This window comes from Chrysochloris asiatica, unplaced genomic scaffold, assembly GCF_000296735.1.
Source record: "Chrysochloris asiatica unplaced genomic scaffold, ChrAsi1.0 scaffold00012, whole genome shotgun sequence".
Taxonomy (NCBI): Eukaryota; Metazoa; Chordata; class Mammalia; order Afrosoricida; family Chrysochloridae; genus Chrysochloris; species Chrysochloris asiatica.
The window spans coordinates 4,783,454-4,792,267 of record NW_006408530.1 but is presented as its reverse complement, the minus strand read 5'-3'; positions in this window follow the sequence as shown (position 1 = coordinate 4,792,267).

Genomic DNA, 8,814 nt, shown 5'->3' with positions numbered 1-8,814 from the left:
AGTCACTGGAGAAGGATATCATATTTGGTAAGGTGGCGTGTCAGAGAAAAAGTGGAAGACCCTCAATGAGATGATTGACTAAGTGGCAGCATGGATGGACTCAAGTGTAGCAACAGTAGTGAGGTTGGCCCAGGATTGGGCAGTGTTTCATTCTGCTGTGCATAAGATCACTATGGGTTGGTACCAATTTGATGGCACATAACAACAACAACAATTCCTTCTTCTGTTATCTAATATAGAATTGCTACCAGTAGCTAACTTTACATCTGATTATTTAAATTATCAAGATTTCAAAAGGAGATAGTGACCTGGTGAAAAGTTGAATAAATATCATCCAAAGATAGATGTCTCCACTGTCAGTTTGTCATGCTGTGGTGACTTGAGTGATGCTGGGAGCTATATCACCAGTAGTTCAAATACTTCAGGTTCACGCATGGTAGACAGGTTTCAGAAGAGCTTCCAGACTAAGAGACATTAGGAAGGAGAGATGATTACTTCTGAAAGATGGTTGTTGTTGTTTCAAGTGCTGTCGAGTCGGTTACTACTCATAGTGACCCTGCATAGGGATTCTGAGGAGCGGCTGACGAGTTTGAACTACCAACCCTGTGGTTCAAACTGATCTTATCACCCAGTGTTTACTCTACAGAGCCACACCAAGACTTCTGAACGATTCATCACTGAAAATCATGTGAATAATAGCAGAACATTGTCTGATATCATACCAGAATATGAGCCCCTCAGGTTAGAAGGCACTCAAAATATAAGTAAGGAAGAGCTGCCTCCCCATAGTAGAGTTAACCTTAATGGCATGGATGGAGTATAGCTCTCAGGACCTTATTTGCTTATGGGACACAACTCTAAATTAACTTTAAAATGGCTACAAACATCTGTTAATAATTGGAACATAGAATGTACAAAGTATGACTCTAGGTAAGCTGGAAGTCATCAAAGATGAAATGAAACATAATAAGATGAATATCCTCACCAGTTGCTCCTTGGAAACCCTATACGGGGTCACTAGACTCAATGGCACTTAGTACCAAACAACAACAGTGAACTGAAATGGACTGGTATAGAACATTTTGAATAAGACAATCACATGGTTTACTATATCAGAATTACAAATTGAAAAAAAAAATGGTGTCACATTCACTGTCAAAAAGAACGTCTCAAGATCTATCTTGAAGTTCAATGTTGTCAGTGATAGGATTGTATCCATATGTCTACAAGGAAGACCTGGGAGAAAAATGTGGCTTTCTATTCCTGCAAAGATTTAAAGTCCCAAAAACCCTATACAGGGTCCTTATGAGCCGGAACTGACTCAGTGGCACTTAACAACAACAACAAGAAAAACCAGTTCATATAGCTATTACTCAAATTTATACATCAATCACTTTGGCATAGTGAATTTTCTAAAGTCTCTTCTTACCATAGTCTGTAACTCCTACCAAAGGACATTTCTACCCTGCTGGTTCTGGGTAAGAAAAGGTGGGAGAAAATATGGATCAGATGATATCATTCAACTGTGCATGTTAGCAGAGTTCACTGTAATTGTAAAAACTTGGAACTCTAGCATGAGTATAAAATGAACCATCTCAGAAGGGGTGGGGAACTTTACTACCATCATAAAAGAAGAGTCAGGAGTGGACTCTTTTGGACCCTAAGATCCCTGCATATTGAACCTCCTTGACCCAGAAACAGAAAGCTGTGACACCAGAGGAGTGGCAGAGAAGCAACAGTGGAATCATTGGTTAGGTGTTTCGGATCAAACTTTGGCTGATACAAATACAGATACTTACTGCAGTATTTTGATTAAGAGAGCCCTAGCCTTGTTTTTTGGTCTGGACTTTATATATGGTAGAACATTTCTTTTTTTCAGTTTCTCCTTTTGAAAAATGACAAGAAAATTAAATCTAACCCAGAAACATGCATACATTACACATTATGCAATTTTTTATAAATCTTAAGTTTTGAGAAATATATCCAATTTAGATTGAAATTTTTTAATCTTAAGTTTTGACAAATATGTCCAATTCTAGATGTTCTCATCTTGCTATCTTTCCAACATCTTAAACACAACATGCCCCAAAACATATGTAAGATTTACTTTCCCATAAATCTTCCTTTCTGCCATTTTTAGTCAGCTAACAGCATTACTATTTTACTGATAATGAGGACTTCAACAGATCATTTTGATTCTGCAAATTATGTTCCTCCTTTCAGTTTCAGATATGATATAACAAAGTCTCTTGTGTGTATTTTTCTGTTTATCCTCATATCCCCGTGTCTTATCTCTCAAGCTCAGTACTGACTCCATTTCATCCATGAGTCTTGCTTAAGCTATCCTTAATATACTCCCATACCTACAACACAAATACACTTCAATGGTGTGGCATTGCGGGTTAATACACTGCACTGTAATGTTGGTTTGAACCACGAGGTCAGTGGTTCAAGCTCACCAGCCACTCCTGGGAAACTCTATTCAGGGTTGCTATGAGTCGGAACTGACTCAATGGCACCTAACAGTAACAGTATTCCCTCATTATTCTGAATCTCACAGTATGTTTTTATTTGCCATGTGGCATATATAATAATCTGTCTGCAGTTTATTCATTTTATTGATTTGTATATATGTCACCAGTCTTATACATTCATACCATAGGCTCTAGAGTAGAGACCATGTTTCATAATCCATCTAAAAGATTAAATATTTGTTAAATGAATAAATATAAGAAAAGATGTGGGAAAGAAAGAGAAGTTTACAATAGAGTCAATGAATATCTTGTGGAGTGAAGTAGGTAAATGTTATAACATATTATGTGATAAAGGAGGAATGGAGTTAGGGAAAGGTACCAGCTGTTTTATTTCTTGTCATACAGAGAGAGAAAATGAATGTGCCTATTCCTATTCCCCAAAGGAAATAAAAAAAAGTCTTTGTTCCCTACCTGGAGAAAAAAGATAAGGTTTTGTTTGTTTGTTTGTTTGTTTTTAATGCAAGACAATAAACAGAAGGGATTGATATCCCAAAAATATTTCAGATCTGAATTTATATAAAAGAGCATTAAAATATGCTCAATTTGTAAGTGGTAAGAATATAGGAATTATGCATTCTCTCTCTCCATAAATGTTATAAAACTACATAGAATGCTTATGGTCTGTTTTAAAATTGATCATCTATGATTTGAGCATGATGCTTACAGAGCCAGTAAAGATGACTTTGAAAATACTCACTTTTCTTTATGGGATGTCTTTTTCCTACCTCTCTGCTCACGTTATCACATGGAGTATGTACTAACCTCTCTCACACAAGCCAATACTCTCTGCCCATCTCATGAGAGGATGAGTTTGTGTGAATAATTTACTATTCCCTTATTTTTATCATAAATCCACACCACAAAAACTAAGAAAGGTCCAAGTTAACGCTAATGCATGATAACCCCATATGTTGCAGAGCAGAAATATGCTCCACAGAATTTTCAAAGCAGTAGCCTTTCAGAAGCAGGTAGTCCAGCTTTCAGTTGGTAGTCAAGTGCTTAACAGCTTGTGCCAGCTAGGATCTCTCAGTATATAAAATCCAGTTACCATTAATCTTAGTTTTCTAGGTATAGTCTTAGTGAAGTGGGTAATTTCTTCATTCTTGTCTTCAAGGTCTCAGACCTAGACTCAGCCTCACAAGAGAAAATGCAGAGACAAGTCCTTCAACAAAATGGTACAAGTCAGGCAAATTCCTTGAATACAAAACCCTTGAAACTCAACCTCAATTAAGCTAGAAGACACACTCTACCTGTTTGATGTGGACAGAGAAACGCTTAAGGATGGAATGAGAATAAAGCTGCAATCCCACAGTGATTACATTTGCATGGATTGGTGAAGTGTCTTTTATGAATGATACTTTCCAGGGATTAGAATAAATCAGGTAGATATGATATCCCGAGCTGAAAACCCAGTGGTGACCTTGGATTGTGTCTGGGGAGACTACTAATTCAAACCAATTTCTCTGTCATTTTGTTGTTATCATTCCTACAATCCTCTCTGGATTATTATTTCTTTTCTTTCATATTCTCCTTTTCAGTAATAACTACATCCCTTGAATCCACAAATATACTCATTTCCTCACTCCCCATCATATAAAAGACAAAAAAATAAAAAAGCAAAAAAGAACAACAAAATTTTTTCTTCATGCTATCACACATTCTCAATTTCCTTTAGTCTCTCTTCAAACTCATTTTTATTCACTCTGTTTCCTGATTCTGCACCTCCATCACCAGTCTTTGACACCCTGAAATCTGTGCTCTGTTCTAAATATCCTACTAAAAATGCTCTTTTTGTCACTCAGCATAATCTTTTTGACTGTGAAATCCTGCGGTCATGTGCTGGAATCTCAGCCTCATGCCAAAAGTTCATATTTATAAAAGATACACTAAAGGCATGAATCAGGTTTCTCTTCACAAGACAGTAATATTCTGGGCTTAAAATGCTGCAGAGTGTAGAGTTCTTGCACACATACACACGTGTTATTTAGTATCACTCCAATTCTCAGTTTCAGGGGAGAATTCTTGGCACACTGCAAGCTGTTTTCACTTGTACCTGACTTCGGTTGTGTGAATTACTTTGTATTGAATATCGTTGTTACACCTTTTGTCCTAGCAACTCAGCATAACTTTGAATACTCAGTGTCATGACATATACACTAAGGTACACTGTATGCCATTTGTTTTAGGAGAACTATGTTGAGTTTACCTGAGAGTATGTTTGGTGGCTTACCTATAATGCACCACAAACCTTTTCTATTTTCCTTTGCTGCCCTATTTGCAGCATTTTTAACATATGAAAGGGTTAATCACCTCCATTTTCTTTGATTTTCCAAAGTTCAATTGTCTTTAAACATCCCTCGTTAACTGTAACTCCACAGAGATCTTTAATAACCTAGTAGCCTAGTGATTCTGCACTCAATCCTTTGGATATTTTGTAATTTTATCAGCTCTTGGTGTTGGTATTAGTATCCTGATGTGGCACTGTGGGTTAATGTACTGGGCTGCAAAGTCTGTTTGAACCACGAAGTTGGCGGTTCAAGCTCATTAGCCACTCCTTAGAAACCCTATACAGGATCGCTATGGGTCGTAACTGACTCGATGGTACTTAACAATAACAACAAGTGTTGATGTTGTTTAGTGCCGCCAAGTCGGTTCTGACTCATGGTGACACTGTATAGGGCTTCTGGGGCTACAAATCTTTGCCATAGTAGAAGAGATGCTGAAGTCCATTTCTTATACAGCCTTCTCTTTTAAATATTTCCAACTGTTTTCTTGACTTAGCCACATGTATTTGTGATAAACTCAGCAAACTATCCATTCTTTTCTGTCGCCAAACAGCAGTCAAAATACCTGTTCTCATATAAATCAATATAAAATATACTGATAATGTAATCCTTTGGCAATTTATATCAAGTATCTTCTTTAATAAATTGGGTAAGACTACAAGTTATGTTCACATGAAATTTACAGAAGACAAGATAGTGTAACATACTTGCATGTACTTGATGGCTAAGTTACTTTGAAATACTTAGTAGGTTGAACTTATTTGATGCATATAATGATTATGAATGTAATGGGGTGAGAAGTTAAGTTCTATCCTTGGTTCTAAAAATATTGCACAACTGTAGAAAATGCTAAACAGCATGGTTTTAGTGTAATGGGTTTCAGTGTAATGTCACTCCATGCTAATTTAATTAGAAATGAAATGACCAGAAGGCAGGAAATGGTCTGTTTCTGTGCCGAATTTATTAAAATGTGTCTGGGTTATTACAATCAGTTATGGCTTCTACATTTAGGCCTTGTTTATAAGTGTAAAGAAGGATGCTATGAAATCCAGGTGAATGATTGGGAAATAAAAAAAATAATAATTGAAAATACCTAACAAGAGAGAGAAATACATATGATAGTTCCATTGATTGATTTTAAATACATAAAGGTTTCTATACAAATCAGAGAGATGTGATGATGGTGGTGTACAGTTGAGTCTGTTCCAACTCCTAGTGACCCCGCACAGGGTTTTTGAGGCTGTAAATCTTTACAAGAGCAAAAAACCCCACCTTTATTCTGCAGAGTGGCTGGTGGGTTTGAACTGCTAGCCTTTCAGTTAGTAGCCTAGCATAGAACCCACTGGACACCAGGACTTCTCAGAAAGTTGTCCAGCAGAGTGATGGTAATGGATTTAATTCTGTCCCCCTAAAGTTATGCTGAAGCCCTAATTCCTATACCAGTGAAATGTGCTCTTGTTTGGAAATAGGGCTTTTTTATATGGTGATGAGAATTATATGGGAGTTGGGTGAGTCCTAACCCTAATCCCTTCAAAGTTGTATCTTATTAAAACAAAGCAAAATAGTCACAAACACACCCACAGCTGCTCCTCAGAAACCCTATACAGGGTCACTATGACTGGGAACCACCTCACAGCACTTAACAACAATACTGGAGAAGACAGAAAGTAATGATCTATTTGTATGTCAAGAAATACCAAGAAATATCCAGGGCTGCCAGAGCTGAAAGGGACCAGGAATGATCTCTTAGAGTAGCGTATACAGCCCTGAATTCAAACTCCTAACCTTCAAAATAAATTCCTGTCTACGATACTCAGACAGTAACTAAAGTTCAAGGGTTCTTGGCAAATAAACCTAGATTGAAATCTTGCCCGTGGCACTTCATAGTAGTGTTAAATTTGAGTAAGTCATTTGGTTCTTCAATTTCTACTTCAATTTCAACAGCTTCACTATGTGGTTGGAATAATTAAAAGGAGTAATATTTGACATAGTAAGTGATCAGTTATTATAAATTATTATTATTAGCAAGTGGAATTAGAAAAGTAGATTTTAGAATAATAAAAATTTCCATTATAAAGTACAGTAAGCATGTATAAATTAGTTTAATCTCAAAAAATTTCTCTTGATATAGTTCAAGATCAATTTCATCTCAATAAATTTGGGATTTATGAATTATATTTTATAATCTCACATCCAATTATAAACATACCATATTATTATTAACAATTTCTTTATCCAAAATAGCACATTGCAATGAAAAGTGAGTAGATGAACATAACACTGTAGCAGTGAGAGAAATGCCCTTGGTCTTTTGAAACCCCTGAGTTATGGTGTTGGAGGAGAATATTGAAAGTGCCATGGGCTGCCAAAAGAACCAACAGATCTGTATTGGAAGAAGTGCAGCCAGAGTGCTCGTTGAAGGCCAGGATGGCCAAATTTCGTCTCTCGTACTTCGGACATATTGTCAGCAGGGACCAGTCGCTGGAGAAGGATATCATGTTTGGTAAGGTGGAGAGTCAGGGAAAAGGAGGAAGACCCCCAGCGAGATGGATTTGCAAAGTGGCAGCATAAATGGGCTCAAGTGTGGCAACAATTGTGAGGCTGGCCCAGGACCCGGCAGTGTTTCCTTCTGTTGTACATATGGGGTCGCTAAAAGTCACTACTGCCTCGATGGCACCTAACAACAACAACATACTGTACCATACAATATGTTGTTGTTGTTGTTAAGTGCCATCTAGTCGATTCCAACCCATAGCGACCCTGTATCGGGTTTCCAAGTAGCAGCTGGTGAGCTTGAACCGACAACCTTGCAGTTCAAACGGCTTTGCAGTCTGGTGCATTAACCCACAATGCCACACAAGGACTCCAACATACAATATGTTGTTGTTGTTGTTATGTGCCGTGGAGTCCGTTCCAACTCATAACGACCCTGTACAGGGTTTCCGAGGCCATAAATCTTTACAGGAGCAGAAAGCCTCATCTTTCTCCCGCGGAACAGCTGGTGGTTTCGAACTGCTGACCTTGAGGTTCGCAGCCCGATTCGTAACTACTACGCTACCAGAGCTCCTTACCATACAATTTAAGAGGTATCAAAGGACCAACAAGGAGCTCTGGTACCGTAGTGGTTACGAGTTGAGCTGCTAACCTCATGATCAACAGTTCAGAACTATCAGCAGTTCCGCGGGAGAAACATGAGACTTTCTGCTCCCATAGAGATTTACAGCCTTGGAAACTCTATGCAGGGTCGCTATGAGTCGAAAGTGACTCCACATCACACCACTGCCATCACCACCATATTGTTGGATAAACACCATGGCTCCAAAGAAACTCTCCCTGCCTCTGGAAAAATTCTGTTAGATAGAATTTGAACTAAATAGTAAAAATGGAGTGACTATTTTTTTTTTTTTTTTGAATCTGTATATCCTCAATGGTAAATGCCTCCTCGGAGCATCAATAGTTTCATATCAAATCAGTGATAGTAGAAGGAAGCCATCTAATGTATAATGATCCCTTCACCTCCAGCTATCGCTGTCATTCATAAAATGGATCTCCACATTTAAAAAAAAAATAATAATAACCAGTGGGAAAAATCAGCAGCTCTCATTGAAGTCCTATATTAATGTTCACACACACACAGGGTTCTACTAGGGTTCTAGGGCATTTCTCTCACTGCTATGTGAGAGAAATGTTATATTCACATTCGATCAACATAACAGTGATGAACATAACATCACAGATGAACATAACACTGTTATGTTCATCTACTCACTTTTTATTGCAAAGTGGCTGCATCAATGGGCTCAAGCATGGCAACAATTGTGAGGTTGGTGCCCAGGACCGGGCAGTGTTTCGTTCTATTGTACATAGGGTCGGTATGAGTTGGTACTGACTTTAGGTAGCGTAGTGGTTACGAATCGGGCTGCGAACCTTAAGCTCAGCGGTTCGAAACTACCAGCCGCTCCGCGGGAGAAAGATGAGGCTTTCTACTCCCGTAA